This window comes from Ursus maritimus, unplaced genomic scaffold, assembly GCF_017311325.1.
Source record: "Ursus maritimus isolate PB19 unplaced genomic scaffold, ASM1731132v1 scaffold_11, whole genome shotgun sequence".
NCBI lineage: Eukaryota > Metazoa > Chordata > Mammalia > Carnivora > Ursidae > Ursus > Ursus maritimus.
In genome coordinates, this window is record NW_024423453.1 from 60,350,057 (window position 1) to 60,374,199 (window position 24,143).

A 24,143-nucleotide genomic window follows, 5' to 3' on the forward strand; every position below is an offset into this window, starting at 1 on the left:
TATCCATTCCCATAAATAGAGCCAAGAATAAAAGTCGCCGAGGCTTTGATCTTGGCATGCTACTAAACAGAAGCCAGGAACTCAGAGCACGGGATGGGGTGAGGGAAGATGGGTAGAAAACACAGGAGAGATACCCCCATAGTCTTCGATTTGAAGCCAACCCTGACTGAACTAAAAAGTGTCATGGTGGAAAAACGCTGGGTGGCATTCTCCAGATCTCACACATCTTTATAGAAGGCTAACGTTAGGATGATTTTCCAGTAAAACATCTTTCTGGGATTAGTGTATACCCACATCCTTCCAGATTTTGGAGAAAGTAATGGAGTGGCCACAGTCAGAGTGTTCTTGGGTTTCTAGACATGAATGAAGAAACAGTAATCACTTTGCTTATTAACGCATAGACAAGTTCGTAGCAAAGGGGGGTGGGACGAGGACTATCTAACCAGCAGCTAGTTGTCTGATACTCGTTTTCACTTACGGATGCACTGCTTTGTGAAATCTTAGCTGTTTAGGAGTAAGAGCACTTTCTGACTCCGCTACTGGACTGCCCACACCTTGAAGGCAATGCTATTTGCTGTTTTCGCCTATCTCATCCTTCTCACTGTCGCCCACAAATAGTCATTTCTCCCCCAAATTCTCCACGTGAGAAAATCTTGAGTTGATTGTGCATGAAATGCTGCTAATACTAGGAGGAGGCAAGGCAGGAGAGAAAGTAGATGTCCTGTTGAAATGTGGAAGTAATTAAAGAAGGGGTAAAGAACTAAATGTTTGTGCCTGATGATTTTAAATAATTATAATAGTCACTATTTACTGAGCTTTGATTAGGTGCAAATTATGATAGCAGATTATCTTCAGGTATCAGCTAATTTCATTTTTACCAATGTCTTCCAATATTGGATATTACTTGCCCGGTTTTTCAGATGAAAAAATGGGAGATCAAAGAGATTGACTTGCTCAAGGTCACACTGCAAGTCGGTGATAGAGCCGGTGCTCAGACTCAGATCCATCGGAGCCCATGTTCCTGATTTCAACTCTTGCACCAGAAAGCCCTTCTCAGTCGTGCCCAGACATTGTTTTGCCTGTTGGTTTATGGAAAAGTGGTTGTAGTTTTACTCAAGATGACTTAAGAATTGTTAAAAGAAAGTTGCACTATTCTAGATAATATAAAGAAGGTTATGATAAGGTCCCAACAAAATATTTTGAAGTCAAGGTTATCTTTTGCCATAGTTTTCACTTAAGGGTCAAGATTCTTTTTCCCTGTGGATCTGAATAGTCTGTGGCTCACTGTATAGCTCAATCTGGATGTCTCACAAGCCTCAAATTCAACTGGTCCAAAACAAAACACTCACTTTCCCATCCCAATCAAATGTCCTCTTCCTCCCCACCTTGGTCTTCACTGTGGTTGAAGGAACCAACGTGCCATCTGCCATGCCAGAAGCTTCAGAAACATTTTCAACTTCTGCGGATTGTGTTGAACACCTCACAAACCTGATTCTTTTTTTCCTTTCCGTTCTCTGGCCCCTCCTCAGCTCCATTTCCTGCTTCCCTTCTGTAATCATCTTTTCCATGTTAGGTTCCTTAGTTTTCAGGTCCTCTGTTCTCTTTTCCACCCTTTATATACTCTTCTTTAGTGATTTTCACTGATGCTTACTGCCTTATATGCCATCTGAAGATGGTAATAGAGTCTAAATCTATGTCCCCTATCCAGAACACACACACTCTCTGTTATTGTCCCTGACAGACACCTAACAATTAAATCTCTAAAGCAGAGTTTTATCTCCAACCCCAGGTTTTAAATGTTTAAATGCCCTCTTTCAACATTTAAATGGCACTGCCATTCTGGGGCACCTGGGTGGCTCAGTTGATTAAGCATCTGGCTCTTGATTTCAGCTCAGGTCATGATCTAAAGCTCGTAGGATCCACCTGAGTAGAGTTCTGCACTGGGTGTGGAGGCCGCTTAAGATTCTCTCTCTCCCTCTCCCCCTCTCTTCCCCGGGTTAAAAAAAAAAAATTTTTTTTTTTAAATGGCATTGCCATTCACAAAGTTGATCAAATCAGGGATGTGGTACCATTTATAACTCTTCTTTTTGCTCCTCCCGTCCTGCCTACATCAAACCACTTATAAGTCCTGTTTACTCCATGTCCTCAACACTTCTTAAGTCCCTCCACTTAGCCCCATCCCTTCCGCCACTTCCCTAATTTGCCCTCCTCATCTCCTTTCACTCATGTGACGGCTCAGCACCGTAGATGCTTTTCCTGCAGGTTTGTCAGTCTTCCAATCTCTTCCAAACGCTGTCCTTACAGCATTTTTTTCAGGAACTAAATCCAACCTTTATTAACTTTAAACATTTCCATGTTTTCCATTTTGCCATTTGCAAGGACACGGATGGAGCTAGAGAGTGTTATGCTAAGTGAAATAAGTCAGTCAGGGAAAGACAAATACCATATGATTTCACTCATTGGTGGAATTTAAGAAACAAACAAGCAAAGGGAAAAAGAGAGAGAGAGAGAGAAATCAAGAAACAGACTCTTAACTATAGAGAACACACTGATGGTTACCAGAGGGGACGTAGGTGGGGGGATGGGTGAAATAGGTGATGGGGATTGAGGAGGGCACTTGTTGTGATGAGCACTGGGTATTGTATGGAAGCATTGAATCACTATACTGTACACCTAATATTGTGCTGTGTTTAAGTAACTGGAATTTAAATAAAAACCTGAAAAAAATTTTCCATGTTTTACCTTCGTTCTTGGGATAAAGCCCAAACTCTGTGACGTGGCTTTAAGACTCTTTGTGATTTTGATTTTATATATCTTTCCAGCCTCATTTCTAGACACTCCCTTCTTGAACTCTAAACCTCAGCTGTCTAGTTTTTGGAAGACCCATGCTCTTTCTCACCTCTGGGTCCATTTCTGTGTTCCATCAGGGACAGCATTTCCTTCCAGCAGCACTTTTTACCTTGAGAACTTCACTTCATCTTTAAACTTAACTACTACTGCCTCTAAGAAGCCTTTTGATAATCCTTTCCACTAAGTCCAGGAGAATTGTCATCTTCATGCATTCCCTTGTCCCCAGTACTTCCCCTAAAACAACTGATTTTATCATACTCTATTGTTTTCTTCAAAAATGTATGTTCAGCACCCAACAAAGTGTTAGGCATATAGAGGATTATCAGTAAATATGTGCTGGAAAATGAGTAAGCATGAACAAAGGAATGAAAACCAGCACTAGATTATGTTCAGAGCTGCTTCACTCGTGGGGGGCGGGAGGGGTCATAGAGAGTGTGCTAAGGAAGAGAAAGGGCAGATGACTAATTGTACTATCCCATCCTGCGGATTCATGGCACACTTGAGGCTAACTTGTGACCTGGAATATGGTTGTGAATTTAAACTGATCACTAGCAGTTGTAACGCTTTGGATTCATGCCTCATAGAAAGGGCTGACCTTACGCCTAAACTCACTGTTAAGGAAATAAGGTTATTGGAGGAGCCACTGCAAAGGGGTTTTTGGAGTTCCAGTGGGAGCAGACAGATCAGAGGAGTCTGGAACAACCAATTCACACCAACAACCTCCATAGCTACACACACAATTTTAAAAGAAACCTCCCCCTACTGGCAGCCCTCCCTCCATTCTTTGCAGCCCGCACGCTCTAGGAGACAGACTCAGCTGCCTCTGATTTCTGAGAAACCTCATGTCTCCCTCTCTGGAGATTCCAACTACTGAAGTGTTCCTAGGCTGCTTTGTACCGAGAGAGATCTCAGTACCCAGCGTCACTGGCCTGTCCCATCAAAATCTCTGCCTACAAGGCAAAAGCAATTGAAAAAGCTTTATTTGAAATGGCCCCAGCCTCATAGGGCCTGGGATCCTTTTTGCTAAGCATCACATTGAGAACATTAAGGTCAAGGGGTGCCTGGGTGGTTCAGTCGGTTAAGTGACTGCCTTCGACTCAGGTCATGATCCCAGGGTCCTGGGATGGAGTCCCACATCCGGCTCCCTGCTCAGCAGAGAGCCTGTTTCTCCCTCTTCCTTTGCCAGCTGCTCCCCCTGCTTGTGCTCTCTCTCTTTCTCTCTGTCAAATCAATAAATAAAATCTTAAAAAAAAAAAAAAAACAAAATATTAAGGTCAAATCCTCAGATCCTAAAGTTTAGTTCGTACAGGGAACAAGAGATCTCCCGCAATGTTGTCCCTCGGAAACTACACTAAGCTTTCATACTTCAAGTGCAACTCAGTCACAATGTCTTCCACTGCCATCAACAATTTGAGGTAAGATTGAATTCTCAGCAGAATGGAAAAGATTTCGAAACTAGGATGGGATTTGACCGGATGTCTGAACTTCCTGTTAGCACTAGAAAGTAAAGGCCTCACGCATTTGCATGATTGAAGATGGATTAAAATCAGTGAATTATACCTTTCAAGTTGTGGGATGCCAGACATTTGAGCTTAATTCTGCTTCATGTTGTTCTACTCATCTATTTATCAAACAACAATTATCTAAAATGGATATTAGACTATCAAGCTTGGAAGAAAGAAGGAGACATGAAAGACCTTCTAACGTTAACATAGACACGGAAACTGACCATTGGGAAAAATGAACTGAACATCAAATACTGTAGGAAATTTATTGAAGAAAGCTTGGAATCGTCAAATGTAGCAATATCCGAAAGTATTCTAAATCGGTTATTTTATAGGCTCAAATTATTTAATTTTAGGTCAAAATTTTAACAAGGTTTTGAAGCTTAAATGGTGATTACACAATATCATGCATTTCACAAGTTATTATTTCCTTCTTAACTGAGTTTTAGGATAGTTGTATGAAAGACCATGTATTTTATATTCATGAACTCTATCTGGACTGAAAGGAAATAATCATGCAAAAGCATGAATTAAGAAATATTGTTTCCATTGTCCAAAGCTGGGACAATTTGAACAACAAAAAAGTAAATGAAACCAATTAATACATATTGACTAGATATTTTAAGAAATAAGTTTGTTGTGGGTACCTTTGGAAGTAAGTAGGACACCAAACTTTCACTGTTAAGGGAAAACAATTGAGCATTTATGTTGACATTCTCGTATGAGCTGTATTTTGTCACTGTTTTACACAGGGAATTTTGACTATGGATAGCATATTAGGTGAGGTACGTGTTACTGTTAATTTTATTCAGTGTGATTGGGCTTATGTGCGTATGTTTTGGTATGGAGGGTTAAAATGAGATAATGTTTGGGATTAAAAAAAAACACTGCAGTAAAAAAATAAACAAATGAACAAAATCTTGACAACTGTTGACTCTAGGAAATGTATTCTGGGTGACTTATTGCATTATCCTCCTTTTGTCTTCGTTTGAAAAAACAAAACTTTTACAGAAGAAGTGTTGGCCTTCTGAAGTGTTGATTAATATATCAGTGTAATGGGTCTAAAATGTACCATGCCAGGTAAATACCACTTCCCACACACAGGTGCTTTCAAATCTGTCCTCTCCTCTCCATTTTCATAGTGGATTTGCATTAGGTCTCGCCTCAGTGAATGAATTACCTTTCCAATTGCCCTTCCTAACTCAAGTCTCACAGTCCATGTAGTGTGCCATGGTCTCCAGGCAGGCATTAAGCAGAGGTTCTGAAGCAGCAATAAGGAAACATTCATGTCAGATCAGTCACACAATTAGAGGGAGTAAAGGCCAAATCAGTGAGAAAATACGCAGAAAAGATGAGAATCTAATGGAGACTCCAGTGGAGGGCTTTTTTGGGTTCATGAGATGGCAAGTCCAGGTGAGTATGGACCATTCGTAGCTATCATGACCTCTTTTCTGATGGATACTCTTCCCATTGGTCAGCTATGAGGTGCTCTTAGGCACCTACCATCTACCTCTGGCTTTCATCGTTTTAGTCTGTTTGAGCTAATATAATCGAATACCACAGACTGGGAGGGTTATACATAAAAGAAATTCATTTCCTACAGTTCTGGAGGCTGGAAAGTCCAAGATCAAAGCCCAGCAAATTCAGTGGTGGAGTTTGCTTCCTGTTTCATAGATGATCAACTTTTCACTGGGTCCTCATGTGGTGGAAGGGTCTGGGAGCTCTCTAGAGCTAAGGGCACTAATCCCACTCATGAGGGCTTCAGCCTCTTGACCTAATCATCTCTTGAAGGCTCCACCTTCAAATACTATCACACTGCGGATCAACATATTAATTTTAAGGAGACACGAACATTTAGAATATTAACACCTATCATGAATGTTGAGGGATACGGGGGAGATCTCCATTCTGTCCACAGTTGGTAGAAATGGAGAGGAGAGTGTATTTGCATAGATGGACCAACTGAAGCCATCGTCTGATGGGCCAGCAGTGTCACAATCCACCACCTCAAATGGCCACTGGAATGAATTGTCTTGCTTTTATGTGATTTTCAGCTTAGGAAGATTTTCTCAATTCATAAGCTTAATTTTCTCATTTTTCTTTAAATAAAATGTCTTCATGAAGAATGTGAACTTTGAGGTGGTTCTGGAAGGAATGAGTAGGATGGGGTTTAGGGGTTCATGTAGCATGGGAAAGTGCTTTCTCCCAAGTACAGAGAATAAAGAGCACAGAGGTGGAAGAGCATGGGGTTCCAAAAGACCTGCAGATAGTTCTGTGGGTCTGACATGCGGGGGACACTGATTGTTTAGTATGAGCCATTATGGGCATTAAGTTCCTTTTAGGAGGTACAAAGATGAACCAATTAAGTCATTCATACATTAATTCATACACATGAGACAGGTACGTATTGAATGTGTACTATGTGCCAGACGTTACCATAGAGCATAGAGTAAGACATGGTCCCGATTCTTTTACCTACTGCTGGGAAATTCAAGGGCACCGTTCGTTCGGCTGCTGCTTGGGGGCAGGAGGGTCCAAGCTACATGTTTTGACCTCATATCAGTATTGACAAGAGAGTTATTTTGGGGTCTTTTGCCACATCTTTATTATTACCTAGAAAACGGAATATAAGAGGTCCTCCAAAAATGATTCCTCAATTTAAAAAATTTAAAAAATTGTATATTTAATGGAAAAGTACATTTTTAATTCATCCGAACTTTGTATGAGAGGTAATGGGTATTCAAAAAAGAGAGGGGTGTATAGCAAATGGGAACAGAAATTAGCTCAAAATGTATTTTCTAAGTCTATTTGGACAAAATTAAATGGATAGACTATGGTAATTCAACATGAAAAGGTTCGCTGGAATTAAAGCCTAGTAAGATGGAAAAAAAGTAAAGCTCCCAAAGTAGAGTGTAGGTCATTTCTAAATTTGTGTTTTACAGCCAGAATGCAGTTTACCTGTGGATAATTCTTTATTATAGAATTCTGCCCATTTCAACTGTACCCCAAGTTTATTTACAGTGCATTTGATAGCAGAATCATAGTCATTCGAATTTTCTTTTCTTTCTTTCTTTTTTTCCCTCTTATTTCTCAAATCATAAGGACTGCTACTTTAGGACCTAGAGTCAGAAACAGATGATTGAAGTATTGTAGTGAACCTAAACAATCTGCTTGATTTTAACGTCATTAAATTTGAAGTGTGTTTCTTGTAAATGAATGTAGGGCAGTAATCTCTTTAAATTTCAAAGAGTAAATTTTTAGACGGGCTATTAGTAAATGTGCTATTATAGCAAGATTCCAAAGAAATAATGGGTGGGAAATGAGTCGTTAGTTTAGAAGCAGGTCCCTGTGGCCTCAGGTACTGGAATCCTGCCTTTTGATGATATAGTGCAAAGACCAAAGAAATTATCCAAAGCTTTTTAAAAGACTTCAAGAACATGACAGCTAGAATCTATAGACCCTAATTCCATCTCAAAGACTTCTACATCCCTCAGGTTTTAGCTCAATCTGTTGGGAACTCTTTTCCCAATATCCTTGATGCAAACCAAATAGAAAATGGATTCTCATTTCTAATATTTGCTTTACAACCATTTTTGCTAAACCATTTGTCTTGTTTGAAGCAAGGACTGCCCCACTTCTCACAATCAAACGTTCCCAAGATAACTCTAAACAAGTTATTTATTAAAATGTGAAAGGGAGTAGTGCAAATCCTCTGATTATAGGATTCCCTGTCGTTGAAATATCTCAACTTTTAAAATTAAGAGTTAGAATACTTCATTTATTTGGTGGATATAATGAAAACCCATTACTTGGAGCCTACTGTGGATAGCATCTTACTAACTAAATGATACCTAAAGATAGCTACTTACAAGAGTTGCACAACTGTGTTATTATTAAATAGGTTACATAAAACATCAAATAATTGATCAATTTATTTTGAAAAAGTCAACCCAATTAAAGAAGATGAACAAAAACAATTGTTCTACTGTAAGAAAAACTTGTTGCTTTTTGCCCCTGAGACATATAGATACAGCCCTAGTTCAACAACAGAAAAAAACAGTACTCCAGAGATATGCAAATTATGCCAACTATTTTTTATTTTCCTCTTTTGGATAAAATTCTTACATGAATATGTAGCATATCATTTATTTACTTATTTATTTACTTACAGAATTTTCCTACCAGTAGTAAAACTAAAAAAAAAAAAAAAAACCATAAAATAATTAAGAATCTTTGAGGAAAATACATTTAATTATATCAAATAGTAAAAAAGCAAAAAAGGTCAAAGTCATTTCAGCTCTTGAGTCAACATGATAAAGTTTTATTTCATTAAATAATATGCACTCTATTATATGACAAGTAAAATAGGTTAAGTTAAATCTAAAAGTCAAAGGTACAGAGACACCTTTTTGTGCATTTACTAATGACAATTTAAAAAGAGCAAGTAGTATAACTTGCATGAAATTTTGTGGGTCTTTAATGCTTAGTAAAATGTGTTCCTCCATTCCTTCAATTAGTAAGTCTCAAGATCGCAAATGAGCTAAATAATTATTTTTAAAACATTTCATTGAGATGTTCCCCAAGCATTTCAGCTGTGAGTGAGAAAAATATATATATAATAGGAGGGGAGTTTTATAAAAACAATAAAAGATGGATGTATTCTTTATTAGTGTTTATTAAAGACCAAAGGTTATAAGGAAAATGTAAAAAAAAAGTATGTATTTTCAAATCCTATGTGTGTTTACTTGTTTTTCAACATTCAAAGATCCCAGTATGACTTTAACTCCTGTATGATGCCTTTGGAATCTTTTTTGTTATTTAGTTTAAGAAACAGCTCATATCTTTAAAGCTCTGGAATGGTGTAAATCATTACAGTGGTTTCACATTTTCATGGGATCAAGGAAACAACAGTAAGCTCATAAAACAGATACCACTAATTATGCAGACGAGAAGTCATAAAGTTACTAGGAGAAGCATGTTTTATATTCATGGACACATCATTAAAAGTTTAAGACATGCTATCAAATTCTACATTTTAATACTATACCCAACAGCATTAAACCCTCCCAACAAGAAAATCAGATTGTTTAATGATCCTTTTTTGTCACACTGGTTTTATATGTCTGCAGTTGAAGCAGATGTGGAGTTTGCATTGCTCGACTTTTTTTTTTTAATCACTGAACAATTAAAGAATCATTTTATCCTTTATGTCTAGTATTTGTAAAAGATCTGAATCATCTTCTGACATATTTTTCTTAAATAAAGTGTATTTATTGTGGTAATAAGCTTTAATTCCAGATAGCATGTGTGGATTTTTTAAATAACGACTTGAGTTTTCTTCAGACCATACAAAACCATAAGGGGGCTTCATAATGATAAAATAGAAGCTATTTTATACTAATTTCTAAAATTTAAACTAAAACTCGGAAAATAAAATCAAATTCCGGAGGCACATGTGCAAACACAAAGTGGTGTCTGTCACTAAGAGAAATCACGGAGAAATCCAAGGATCATACAAAACGTTAACGTTAGAGACAGCGATTTTAATAGATGTTTAGCACTGGAACATCACAAACATTTGCCAACACTGGGCACATATATGTAAACTGCAGCCTTTTTTCACTTGTCCCCAAAGAGAATGAAGATGATCTAATATCATGAGTTGTACACAATTCTAAAACGTTTCCCTTTGTACACAAAAAAATGTTTTTCATTCCACCATTTAAGCACATCTGATAGCCCCAGAATACACACTTTCTTGAGTATTTTAATGGGAATTTTACATGTTGATGGCTTCAAGCTTAATCTCAAAGTGAAAGTAAAATATAGCCATGGCAATTCAGAGATGAGACCCAAAAGGCTGCAAATGGGGAAAAAAAAAAAGTAGAGTGATTAGTTGTTGGGGATAAGAAATAAACCATGGGAAAAGCAAAGTCGTTGAAAATACTTAAAAACTACGAGAGAGATTTATGCACCAGATCAGAGCCTGAACTCAAGGACCCAATCACTTCAAGGAATTTAGTGAGGGTTTATTACTGGAACGTGGTGAAGTCAGCTGTGCCGATGGATGTCCATGGGAAGAAGAGAGCTTGGCGCTGCTCTCCCGCTGTGTCATCTTACTTTGCTATGACTTCACCGTCATTCAATAATTTCCTCTTGAGTTTTTCATGCATGTAGTGAACTTCAAATGGTGAGAAAAGGTATAGATAAAATACTGAAAAAAAAAAATCCTCCTGCCTTGATTTTTGGATTCCTCTGATCAGGACACACACTGGTTTACAGTTTAAAAGTGATAATATGTCCCTCAAAATGCCCAGCAGCATGTTGGATAAACTCAAATTCATCAACATCGTGCACCACAACGTGACAACAGTTCTTCAAAACGAATTATCTTAAACTGAAACATAGAGGCAGAGGCAGATAGGTATATAATTAGATGACAGATCATGAGAGAGATTATTATACGCCAATTTACCTTTGGATAACATTGTGTTTGAGTCATACCCACCCACCAGCAATTACTAAACGTCAGGCATCATTCTAAGCGCTCTACGTACAAATTTATTTAATCCTCTTGACAACTTTAAGAAATAAATACTATTCTTTTATTATAATAATTTTTTTATTATGTTATGTTAGTCACCATAGAGTACATCCCTGGTTTCTGATGTAAAGTTTGATGATTCATTAGTTGCTATAACACCCAGTGCACCATGCAATACGTGCCCTCCTTACTACCCTAGAACTAGGAAGATCGGTAGGAGAAGGAAGGGATAAAGAAAGGAGATAAATACTATTCTTATCCCCATTTGATGGTGAGGGGACTGAGGTAAAGTCTGCCCGAGGTCCTAGACCTTGTAAATTCAGGAACTGGGATGGAAAACTAGGCAATTGATTATACTTTCTCAGAATATAATGTAATCTTGGTCTATTTCACAAATCGTGTAATACATATAAAAATTACAAAGCCTTTTAATTATCTACAGATATTCTTAGGATACATGCACTTATTTTATTAACACACAAAAACCTGTATGCTTTCTGCTGTCAGAGTCTCCACTTGTGAGCAAGTCTTCAGCCCGAGGTATCAAGAACATGTCGATTTTGACACTAAATCCATTTAACCTGTAATCATAAGAACTGCAAAGTTGGTTCTTTGAGGTTAACAGATAAGTAGCCATTTCTAGTGAAATTACCGACAGACGGACTTTTAGGAATCTAAGCTTTTAGGAGTCAGCTTTTGCAAATTCGGGGCTGGTTTTAATTTAAGCCCTGCAAGGGAAAAACAACAAACTTAGAAGAAAATATGGTTACTCATTTGCATCTCCAATTTAATAAGGCCCGTAATTGTTCAGATACCAAAGTTAGCTCCAAATGCTTCTCGACCAAACGCAGCTGCTCGGCAACCGAACACTGATTTGATTTTTCTGCAGGGTACATGTTCCCTCGCTGTTCTCATGATGAATAAATAATGCCACGATGCCGTGGAGTTGCGGACCTTGCCCTTCTTGTGAAAAGGGCTGTATCTGCTTATTCTCAGACATTCACGATCCTAAAGGAATAAGACACCAGAGGCCTGTGAATGAGAAGGGCTTTTCAGACATACAAAGCCTTCGCTCCTGAATCCACCTTAACCAGATTGGAGAAAAGAGCTTTTGGCACCAAGGCATCCTTTAGGAAAGACTGATAATGATCACTAAAGACGTACTGGGGGCTGCTGCCTCACTCACTTCAAAGGATTTCTCTCTTAATCAACATTAAATCATCATTTTGCCGGGGATATAAGGACAGCTGTACACAATCTATTTGTTTTAAAACAGATTACAGCCAGGTCCGTCTGCCAAAGTATAAACTTCTTAATGTTGCATGTGCTTTAATATTTTTTAACTTGGAACTTTTATTTGCAAGTCGGTGTCCCAAATTAGCATTTCTATCTTAGTTTATGGATCGCATCTTCCCATAAAAGCTGAGCTAATAGTTTTATCAATTACCCAGATGATTTATACAACCAAACGAAATAGACTGAAACAAAACTTTCTAATATAAATCACCCAAGTATTTTAGGCTGAAGCATCTGAAGTCTCAACTCGGGATGTCGTTTTGCGTGTCCTGTGCACACACCGCACCAGGGCGACTGTCTTGTTGTCTGGTATTAACCGTCTGACATATACAGTTGTGTCTCTCCTTTGTTTCTTCTCTGAAATGTACATGCACGTGCCCTACATCTTTTACCTTTGTTTTGATCCTGTGACATTAGCAACCCTAATCCTCCTTATCCCTTGGTGGTCCTGATAAGTCAAGGATAACTACAAAGACATTTTATTGCCCAATTAAAGAAAAGATTTTTTTAAAAGATAATGAGCCAGGGCCCTAAATTTCAGCCCCAGTTGATCTCGCCAGTTTTATGCAAAAGGACATTAGAACCCAATATCTAAAATCAATCAACGATCATTACTTCAAAATTATATATATTAAGTAGATACAATATAAATTAAGTAGATGCAATTTCTGCTGCATTGAATTACAGTCAACTAATACAGAGTTGTTACTTAGTTAAATTCGGTTCAAAACAATATCATTAGCAATATGAATGATGATATAATTAGAGAGTATTCATGGTATACAATATTTCTATTGATTTTTGAGTAGTTTATGCTTATTGATAATCCATTCTGAGTCATTACCTCCATTGTGCTGCTTACTGAATGGAACAACAGAGATTTTTACTAAATTACTTTGCTACAGTATTAGATGGGAATCAGTGAATATTTCTTTTGGTCTTATAATTGTAGCATCTCTTGCTAGCAACATGTTTTGAAATCTTTTACATTTTTGCTAGCAATGTGGAAAGAAGAAGAAATGTGGGTTAGAATTTTCTTTAACATATATACCGGAAGATGGTGCTTTATGACTGCACAGAATCTTAAATTAACAAAACACTACTTTTTCAATTATTGTTTAGATTGTGCAGGCACTAGTGGAGATTTTGAATGTTTATCATGAAGGTCCATTTAATTTCTATTGTTTTCCATTGCCGAGAGGAGTTTTAGAAATGAAAAACTGAAAGAAGTGAAGAGCCACAGAGTAGAAGACACGCAAGACCTTGGATGGTTGAGCACCTCTTTTTCTCCTGTTTACATTAGAAAAAGTGCCAATTGCCAGTAAAGGGAGTGTCATTGAGCCTCCCTCTAGGAGTGATACCGTGCGGAACTCTAACCTCTTCTCAACCACATGTCCTAAGCGTAGAGAGATCCAGGAATGGAAACCTTTAATTATAGCTATGCTACCTTACACCTTCCAAGGCAGGAGGAAACTTTGGTCTCTGTCCATATTTTGAGTGCTGACACATTTCATAAATGGTTTATGGAAAGTCTAAAAGGACTCCTGTGTCAAGACCGTTCCAGGACAGGTCAGCAATGGATGAACAGAAGTCTCTAATATAGTTCAGAAGATCTGGAAGTTACTTCTTGTTCTCTCTTCTGCATTATTCCCCTTCATTGTCCCCAAGCCTACAGCTCTCCTGACAAAATTCCTGTCGTTCTCACTGAATTTGTGGGTCCTCAAGTGGCCAAAACTGGAACAGTGATCAGGCAGTATAACTTGGTGATTGAAAGCATGGGTGCTTGGGGCCCCTGGGTGGCTCAGTAGGTAAAGTGTCTGCCTTCGGCTCAGGTCATGATCTCAGGGTCCTGGGATCCAGTCCCGCATTGGGCTCCCCGCAGGGAGTCTGCTTCTCCCTCTCCCTCTGTCGCTCCCCCTGCTTGTGCTCTCTCTCTGTCAAATAAATAAATAAAGTCTTTTTAAAAAAAGTTCACTCATTGAAAATAAAATTGTCCTAGTGATAATGCCCCTTTTACATAGACAAGATAAGATAGGCGTCTTTTATAAAATTCAATGGTGTGTGTGTGTGTGTGTGTGTGTGTGTGCTACCTGTATGCTATGCTACCTGGCTAAATTTTTCCAAGTTTTTATTTAAATTCCACCTAGTTAACATACAGTGCAATATTAGTTTCAGGTGTAGGATTTAGTGATTCATCACTTACATACAACACCCAGTGCTCATCACAAGTGTCCTCCTTAATACCCATCACCCATCTAGCTCATCCCCCTGCCCACCTTCCCCTCCAGTAGCCCTCAGTTTGTTGCTACCTGGATAATTTTTGAGTGGAATATAACCATTAGCAATACCTTTAACCAATACCGTCCTTTAAAATACATGAAATACAATTCATTTTATATTTAATTTCTTCATATCAGCTCTAACATGCTCTTATTTTTCAGGGACTTTTCATATTCTGGTAATTTCATTGGTTTTCTTTTAAATACTTTTCTGGTTTATCAATTATTTTCCTGCCCTCGAATATATGAAGTTTTTGAGTTTCAGCAGCTCTAAGTAATCCTTTGTTAATATTTCAGCTATCCATAATTTTTCCCCCATTCAATAGTAAGGATTCTGATATTTCCATATTTCAAAGGTGTTCAACTTTGTGCAACTTTGGCCATAAAAATATACAAAATGACAGAACATTATTTCTAAAAATGAAAATTATGAGATGCCCACAAAAGATTATTGCGAGGACAAATAGCTTATGAGAATGTTTTGATTAAGAATGTTGTGTGTGTGTGTGTGTGTGTGTGTGTGTGTGTGTGGAGAAAAGATAAAGAAAGAATAAATGTTTGCACCACATAACACGTGAAGTAAAATTCTTACTTAAGACTTGAGAAGTTCTAAGAAGTCCAGTCATAAAATGCTTGGATGTGTTTCCTCAGTGTTGAAACCTAGATATGTCACTCTGATGGAAAAAATTCCACTGGTGATATGAATTCTGGAGCTTAAGGATAAACTGTTAGCTATCAAACCTCTAGAGATGATGAACCAGTTAGGCGTTCAGACTAAATAAATACTTTGATGATGGTTTGTGGAATGCAGCAATCAAAGTCTTTCCGCTGCTTCACTTGGGAGCTGGGTGTCTTCTCAGGAATTCTGAAGACAGCTGCTCACATCCATCATATAAATCAACCTAAAAAGTAAATTCCTCCTCTCTCCTAATTATGGCTCTTAATAATTATCTCTTACTTTGGAGTCATAATCATTTTTGTTCGAGAAAGCAAGGAGAACTGTGCTTGGAATCCTTTTGTGGTGTTATGTCAGTTAGTGATGTTGGAATGATCATTTCACCCTGTAATTAATCACAATATTCACTGCGTAGCTTTATGCTCTGCCCTCACAGATTGGAACGCTTTTTGTGATAAGGTGATAATAATATTTAATATTTGTTGAGCACTTACTACATACCAAGTATTATGCTGAGCACTTTATATATATTTCCTCATTTAATTCTCAAAGTAATCTTACAGGGACTATTATATATCAGAGAATTTAAGTAATAGCTCAATGGTACACTCTTAGTGGCAGAACCAGGACTGGAACTTATGTAGTGCATGAGGCTCTAGTGCCCGTGTTCTCTCTTTTTTTTTTTTTTAAGATGTATTTATTTATTTATTTATTTATTTATTTATTTATTTATTTGACAGAGAGATAGAGAGAGAGCACAATCAGGCAGAGCGGCAGGCAGAGGGAGAGGGAGAAGCAGGCTTTCCACTGAGAAGGGAGCCTGATACGGAGCTCGATCCCAGGACCCTGGTTGAACTTCTTCGAGTAAAGCTGAGTTTTCATTCTTTGTGGCAGAGCCAGCTAAGAAGTTGGCAAACCTAGCACCCACCACGTTCTCTAATCCCTGCTCCCCGCTTTAGTTTAGTTTATACTTCCCTGGTGTTAGCACCCCATATTGCCCCTACCACTTGCTGCACAGTGCCCTCTCCTGTCCCAAGACTGCCTTCCCAGAGGAGAGCCCTTCCATCACAGTGTATCCCACTGAATCTTACCACTGCAAGCTGTTCACAACCCCCAGGGAAAAGATGGGCTAGTCCCATTCATGATTAATGTTATTAGCTGCTGAAGTGGCTTCGGTAATATCAACTTTAAATATTTTATGTTTTAATAAGAATAAAAGTCTATGTTTCCATGTGTTTGCTTTTCCAAGAGTTAGGAAGTGATTCCTTAACAATTAATAATTCCAAATGAACAGTAAATCTTGACATTTCTTAGAGGTGAGAACTTTCTGGAACTTCATGTAGGAAATCACCGACTTCACCCTCACATATTGCTATACATTTGACCACCTGACACAGCATTTGCTATACTGCATCATTTTTTTAAGACTTATTTATTTATTTTAGAGAGAGAGAGAGAGACAGTGTGAGCAGGGGGAGGGGCAGAGGGAGAGAGAATCCTCAAGCAGATTCCTCACTGAGCGTGGAGCCCCATGTGGGGCTCAGTCCCAGGACCCTGAGATCATGAACTGAATCAAAATCAAGAGTCAGACGCTTAACCAACTGAGCCACCCAGGCGTCCCTCTACCACACCATTTTATTCAAAGTAGCATACAGATGATTTCTTAGATTGTTCTCACTTTATGTCAAAGAAGCTATATGAAATAATTCCACCTAAAAGAAACAAATTAAAAATTTCCTGACCTTTTCGAAATTAAAGATAAGATCTTTTAAATGATATGTGGGGGGGGTTATATTTACACAGAAAAAATGGCTAATTACTCAAGGTTTTCTAAGCTTTCTGTATTTTGTATTTGTAGTCCGTATATGGGAAAGTATCATGAAAACTGTATTAGATAATTTGATAAATAACACTGATTGTGTCTCGGCAAAGTGAAGAAATAGAGCAATTATCAAAAGAAGGGTCCTCCCAAAATGCTCAGTTTTGTGAAGTATCTATAACATTGAGACAACATGACATTCCAGCTTGAACTATGTGAATAATTGGCTCAATTCTCCAATTTATTTTGCAAATGTAGTCACCATCAGAAAGATAAAATTATATCTATTATAAAGAGACCTCAAAAGGCTGAGCCATTCAGGTCAGAAAATTGAAAACAAAGCCAAATGTTTACTCAAAATCAAACCCAGAACTTCTTTTGAAATTCACTGAAAGAGCAATCATTTCCAATGTCTTTTCACCTTCTGGTACGCGATGGAAGTCAAACTGGAAATACTGAAACACTTTAAGAAAGGCAGTAAAACAAAAACAAGCCTTCTTGTAAGACTTCCAGATGAAAGAGTTTTGAATAAGCATTTAATCATGTGGATCCTGGTTCAAGCCAAGCTGAACCTCAAAGGTTTACCTGCACTCATTATTCAGAATTCACAAAGAAATGGAAATGCATTGCATCTATTGGGAACATAGAGGATGAAATGATTTTTGCGAGGAAACTGAATCTTTACATTAAGCCCAGAGTTGTGATCCATCTGGCAGGGAAGACTGAAGGCTGCCCTTCTGCCAGGCTGTTGGGAGGTAGTTTTGTTTTCAAATTTGGGGCTTTCACAATTTGAGTCTTTTTTTTTTTTCTTTACTTGCACAGGATGTGAAGTTTAAATCCATGTGCCAGCTGATTTTTCTAGCCGATTTTGCATTTCTGTAGATTTGTTTAATNAAAGAGTGTTTTGATTTAAAAAAAAAGTGTCCTTGGAAAAGTAGTTGTTTAGAATATGACAAAGAATGTTACTAAAACTAAATGTTATTAGCTACCTATCAACTGTTCACAAGCACAAATTTGATGAATCATAATTTAAATTTAATTAGCGTAGTGAGTCAATTAAGAATGTCCTTCTCCAAACATGTTTTTGAACTTGTAGTATTTTGCAATTGATTCTATGGTTGACCGGCTGCCACACTGGCAGATCAACCTATTAAGACTTTATATTTTCTCCTGTGCCCTAGAGATGTAACCAATAGTCAAAGAGGAAAAAAAAAAAATTAAGATCAGGATTTTTCTGTAAGCAGAATTACCTTTCAGAATACCAGGGTCAACTTTCCTGACATTTGTCTTAAGAATTACTAAGATTGTAAACTGAATAAATTGGCACTACCAAGAGGTGGCCCTAACATAATCTGGCATAATTCCAGAGCTCATTTTATTTCTCTTTCCTTTTAGAAGGTGACAGCACCTCTTCCCTGAGACCGGATATCCAAGCACACTGTATACACACTCTGAAAAACCATGCTTACAACTGTCACATGAAAGAATTTACAAAGTTACATTTCCACACTGTTTTGGCTTCCTCCACATCCTGACAATAACCAGACTATATGTTTCACTTGTTCTGAAGCCATATATAAATAATAGAATGATATAAAGAATAAAACAAACTGCTTTCCAAAAACGGAGTCTGTAAATCACAGGGTGCAGCAAGTTTTGCTTCTAAAACGTCTAAACTCTTCCTGGGTGCCAGTAATATCTGCCACAAAAGAGGCACTGAATTACTTTTGATATGGACTGGCTAGTCTTACAAACGGGAATTACTGAAAAAAGAAAAAACAAAAGAGAAACCCTGGGAATATTACTTCAAGGAGTTTATCATAGATGGAGTTAACAGCACCACGGAAAAAGGGAGCATATGTTAAATAAGTAATAGATAAAGTACTGTCTTATTAAGAACCTAAACAATGGATACCTGGCCGCTCAGTTGGTTAAGTGTCTGCCTTCGGCTCAGGTCATGATCCCAGGGTCCTGGGATCGAGCCCCGCATCAGGCTCCCTACTCAGCAGGGAGTCCGCTTCTCCCTCTCGCTCTCCCTCTGTGCTCTCCCTCTCTTTCTCTCTCTCTCTCAAATAAATAAATAAAATCTTTTAAAAAAAAGAACCTAAACAATGAGAGGGATTGAAATCAATGTTCGTATTTCATTGACCACTGTGCCCTAAGTCATCACTAGTGACTCTCCTGGACCAAATTTGAAGGTCGTGTGGTTTAGGTTAGTGATGTTTAGGTGTTTCATTATTATTATTATTATTATTATTATTATTATTATTATTGTTAAGCTCCTTTCTAGAAATATTACATACATAAAGTGTGTAAATAGTAAGCATGCAGCTCATTGAATTTTTACAAAATAAATATTCCTAAATTATTGCACCAAATCAAGAAATATATATAAATGGAATCATGAAGTATATAATCTTTTGTGCCTGTCTTCTTTTGCTTAACACGACTTTTCTGAGACTTACATGGGTTGGTACATGTTGACAATCCTCATTCTTTTTCATTGTTACACAGTATTCAATTCTGTGACTACCCTACAGCGTATTTCTCCATTCTACTGCTGCTGGACATTTGGGCCATTTTCAGCCTTATGCTATCACAAATAGCGCTGTTCTAAATATGATCGTGTTTGCTTTCTGGCGTACATTCTTGTGTGTTTCTGTTACAGGTATACCTAGAAGCGGAATTTCTGGGTCATAAGGGACACACGTCTTCAACTTTAGTAGATAACGCTCAACAGTTTTCAAAGCGGTTGTGCCGCATGACATCCCCACTGCTGGCTTATCAAATCCCCATTTGCCCCACATCTTCTCTAACACTGGAAGCTGCCCTTTTCATTTTAGCCATTTTAATTGGCATATAGCGGTAAAACCTAGTTTTTCTGATGACTCATGAGGCTATACAGCTCTTTACATGAATAGTCCATTGGCATATCCTCTTCTGTGAAGTATCTGGTGAGGTCTTCATAGTTTCATTTCGCTTAAGTGATTTCACTTTTCTCTCCTTTCAGGTGCAAAGTTGTGTGTGTGTGTGTGGAAGACCAACTCGGAGCAGTCCTGTGAAAAATCACGCACTGCTCCCTCAGTCCTCACAGTTCTACCAGGTAAGTCTCACTTAAACCTCCACTCCCCGGCCCCCCGTTTTTTTATCAGTAAGAATACTGGGTCCCAGGGATGCCTGGGAGCCTCAGTCAGTTGAGCGTCTGCCTTCAGCTCAGGTCAAGATCCCAGGGTCTGGGGATCTAGTCCCGTGTCAGGCTCCTTGCTCAGTGGAGAACCCGCTTCTCCCTCTGCCTCTGCTGCTCCCTCTGCTTGTGCTCTGTCTCTCTCTGACAAATAAATGAATAAAATATTTTAAAAAAAGAATACTGGGTCCCAGACAGGGAAACTAAGTGATCAAGGCAATGCAACTCATAATTCCTAGAGGTAGGATTTAAATCCAGGGTATATCTTTAGGTTTCTAATCTTTTCACTTAGAGTCTTGAATCTAGGCAAAGTTGTCATAACAAAGACATACGATCTAATACATAATGAAGAATACTCAAAAGGAAGCATTTGAAATGTCTGTTTGCACTTATTCTCACATGTCTTTGGAACAATTCATATCCTACAGAAGACAGGAGTTATTTGTGGCACTAAAGTCCCAGCCAAGCAATTCTTGCAGAACCACAGACTAGAATTCCAGACTATCAGAAACAAGGAGAAGGAAGGGAAGAATGAAAGGGGGGTAAACAGAAGGGGGAATGAACCATGAGAGACTATGGACTCTGGGAAACAAACTGAGGGCTTCAGAGGGGAGGGGGGTGGGGGAATGGGATAGACTGGTGATGGGTAGTAAGGAGGGCACGTATCACATGGTGCACTGGGTGTTATACTCAAACAATGAATCATGGAATGCTACATCAAAAACTAAGGATGCACTGTATGGTGACTAACATAACATAATAAAAAATAATTTAAGAAAAAACAAGGGGTCTTTAGCTATATATATTTATGATGCCACTTATCCATCCTACAGACTGGAACAAGTGATCACCACATTTGACATTTCTACAAATCACTGAGTCCAAGTCAGAAGCACAGAGTTTCAACGTCACATTTTACCTACAAAATTCTCCTGGTGAAAACACATTTTACTAAAGCATTCAAAATTGAATAGAGCTAACTTACTCATCTAGGTTTCCTGGGCCTTTAAGTGGATTCCAAACACAGAAGACATTCTTTCAATTTAGATAATGTTTAAATTGAGAAAGAAAGAAAAGGCAGAAAGGAAATCTGTCATGCCATATGAGTGGAAATAGTTGACAGGCCAAATATATGGTGGTTTATTAAGAGATTACCTAATTATAGAACTTTTATTATGCACATTATTGTAATCAGCATGCTCTCTGTCTACTTCAAACATGGCTCAAACTGGTCCCCCAGCTTACTGTCAAGACGGATCAAAACAGTTCCATTTGTTGCGCCATCAGAGCATTCTGAATTCTGCAAGACATAGAGCGACACCGTCTGTACCCTACAGACAAATGATACACATTGAAAGCCAGAATTTTAAGTTACTTAATGCCTTTTCTGGCTCTTAAAAATATACACAAATTTAAGTAATAGACATACAATGACGTTTAGATTAGCAATTAGAACATTTTACTCTTTATTTTACTATAAATTAATCCAATGCTCACAGCAGTGCAGGATGAACCCGGAAGGAGAAATGGCTTCTAGACCTTGTGAGATTTTACCTCTCTTGCCTTCCCCATAAGTGGGGAGGACAGACGTCATATCTCGAGTGTTTTTCAAGAGGAAAGCCCAGCACCTTTCTATAGTACTGTTGCTTCCAATTGTAGGAAAGCTTGAGTACTTGGGGGATAAAGAGCCCCCAGCACAAGACATCAAGTGTAATGGAGGAGAGGGATTTGCTTGGTTGGCTTCTTAATCGTATGTAGCTGGGTACAAAATCCTGGCTCTGCACCTTGCTAGCGGGGTGACTGCAGGCAATTAACTCAATCACCAAATGATCTTAATCAAGGAAAGAATGATCCTTGGAGAGTTGGAGGAAATTCTGGGGAGAGAAATAAGAAAGATTCAAATGGAAGGGGAAAGCCTTCACACGTATACCTCGTCCCCACATTCCCCAAGTAACATCTCTTGGAAAACCAGGACACAGGTCATGAGACAATATTGAATCCTCTGTGTGGACAACTTCCCATGTGCTAAGTGCTTTACGTATTGAAGACTTTGACACACGTGTGCACATACACACAGACAGAAATACGCAGTATGCCTCCTGGTCTCTTCAGTTCCTCCTCTCCATAGACAAATTTAAAGCCCAAGCTTCTTTACAGTTGGATACTCATAATCAGATTCCAACTAGTATCCGTGCATCACCACACTTGAGACTCGCTCGCTTCTTAAAGCTACGCTGTCGGTTTTTTACAACAACCATTTCTGAGGAACCTCTCCTGATCTCTTGCGTGGTCTCCTGCCAGGGGTATTCGTCAGTTTCCTCACCTCTGAAATAGTAACAACAGTACCTTTTACATAGAGTTGTTACAAGAATTAAATATAATTCTTGAAAAACTACTTAGAACATTGCCTGGCACATAATAAGAGCAATGTAAATCTTTGTTAAATAAAATAAATCTCTCTTGTTGTCATTTAACTTTTCATAGTTTGATTTCTTTTCTCACTCAGTTTTCCTTGGGGGAAAAGATCTGTGTCATGGGTGTTTGTGTTTCCTACAGGAAGGCAGAAAACCAGGCCAGGAGAAAAAAAAGAAAGAAAATGATCTCTTATTGAATAGTTCCAATGAACTAAGCACTGAACTAGATGTTTTTTGAATAAATGTTCCCATTTAATCTTCCAAAGAACGCAGTGAATTTGGTAAGATTCTTCCTGTTAAAAAAAAATGAGAAAACAGGATCAAAGAAGATCAGTTTCTTGCCAACTAGGCATAATAGTGGCTCAAACGATAACTTTGAGAGATTTTGCCTTTCATAGGCTTCTGTTCATTTCTAAATCTGGCTTTTTAGAATTTCCAGGCTGAAACGTGTTGAAAGTTGTGGTAGTAATGACAGCTATCACATCATCTAGGGCGTGTCATCCACTCATTTACCTAGTTACCTTCTATCTACCTATGTCTTCTTTCCTAGTTGTCATACTGTGTGCTGTAAGCTTACAGCAAACCCACTGGCACTTGTTAACCATAGCAAGTGGCATTTCTGAAACTGGATGCCCAGCAAGATGCTAATAGATGTCCTCTGAAAAATCAGTTCTGTGATCAACGATATTGGAGAAATTAACTAGATTAAACAAATTTAAACTGGTTGCTTTGTTGCGTTACTTCTCAGAAGTTTGAATACCTCAGTATTGCCATTATATCCTAGGAGGTTATAGAGTATGTAACCATGCCAAAATGCATTTTACTACAGGATTTTTTTTTTATTTTACCCATTAACATCTCACAAGCTACTGGTGTTCAACAGACCGTGGTTTAGAAAATTCTGGCGCTTTTTTTTTTTTTTTTTTTTTGGGTAAGAGACCAGACACAATGAGGAAGCACATAAAAGTTGAGAACAAGTTAACACAAATATCAGACTATCAAGAGGAACCTCCAAGCCAAAGAACAACATTTTAATAGGACACTTATAAAAGTAGCTTTTACAGGCCAGTGGTTAGAACCATGCCCAGTTCTTTGTGGAAACACAGCAATATAGGCTTAATAATAAATGGATGAATATGAGCCAATTATTCTACTAAAAAAATGCATCACTGTTTCTTTTCCTCATCCTATGTGGATTCAAAGTTACAAAGTTACAGAAAGGAAGAGGGCAGAAATAACAAAACACTTCAAAATGTTGATGTCGCTATTGAAATTAAGCTACTTATTCAAGAACTTCTAAAAGGTTGTCTGTTTATTTAATAAATATTTGATGAGGAAATAAATAAAGAGAAAATCAAAGCAAGAAGAGGGAGACTGTGGAAGGGGCACTAGTACAGAGCCAAGGAATAGACCTTTGAAAATAAAGACCAACGTGCCTGTGCACGGGCACACACACACACACATACACACACTCACACCCCAATCTCAAGCATTCTGTAAAAACTCTTCCTTACTCTTCTGAGGCAAACATTTAAATCTTTTTACTATCTTTTTAAAACAGACATTGCTGAGGGCA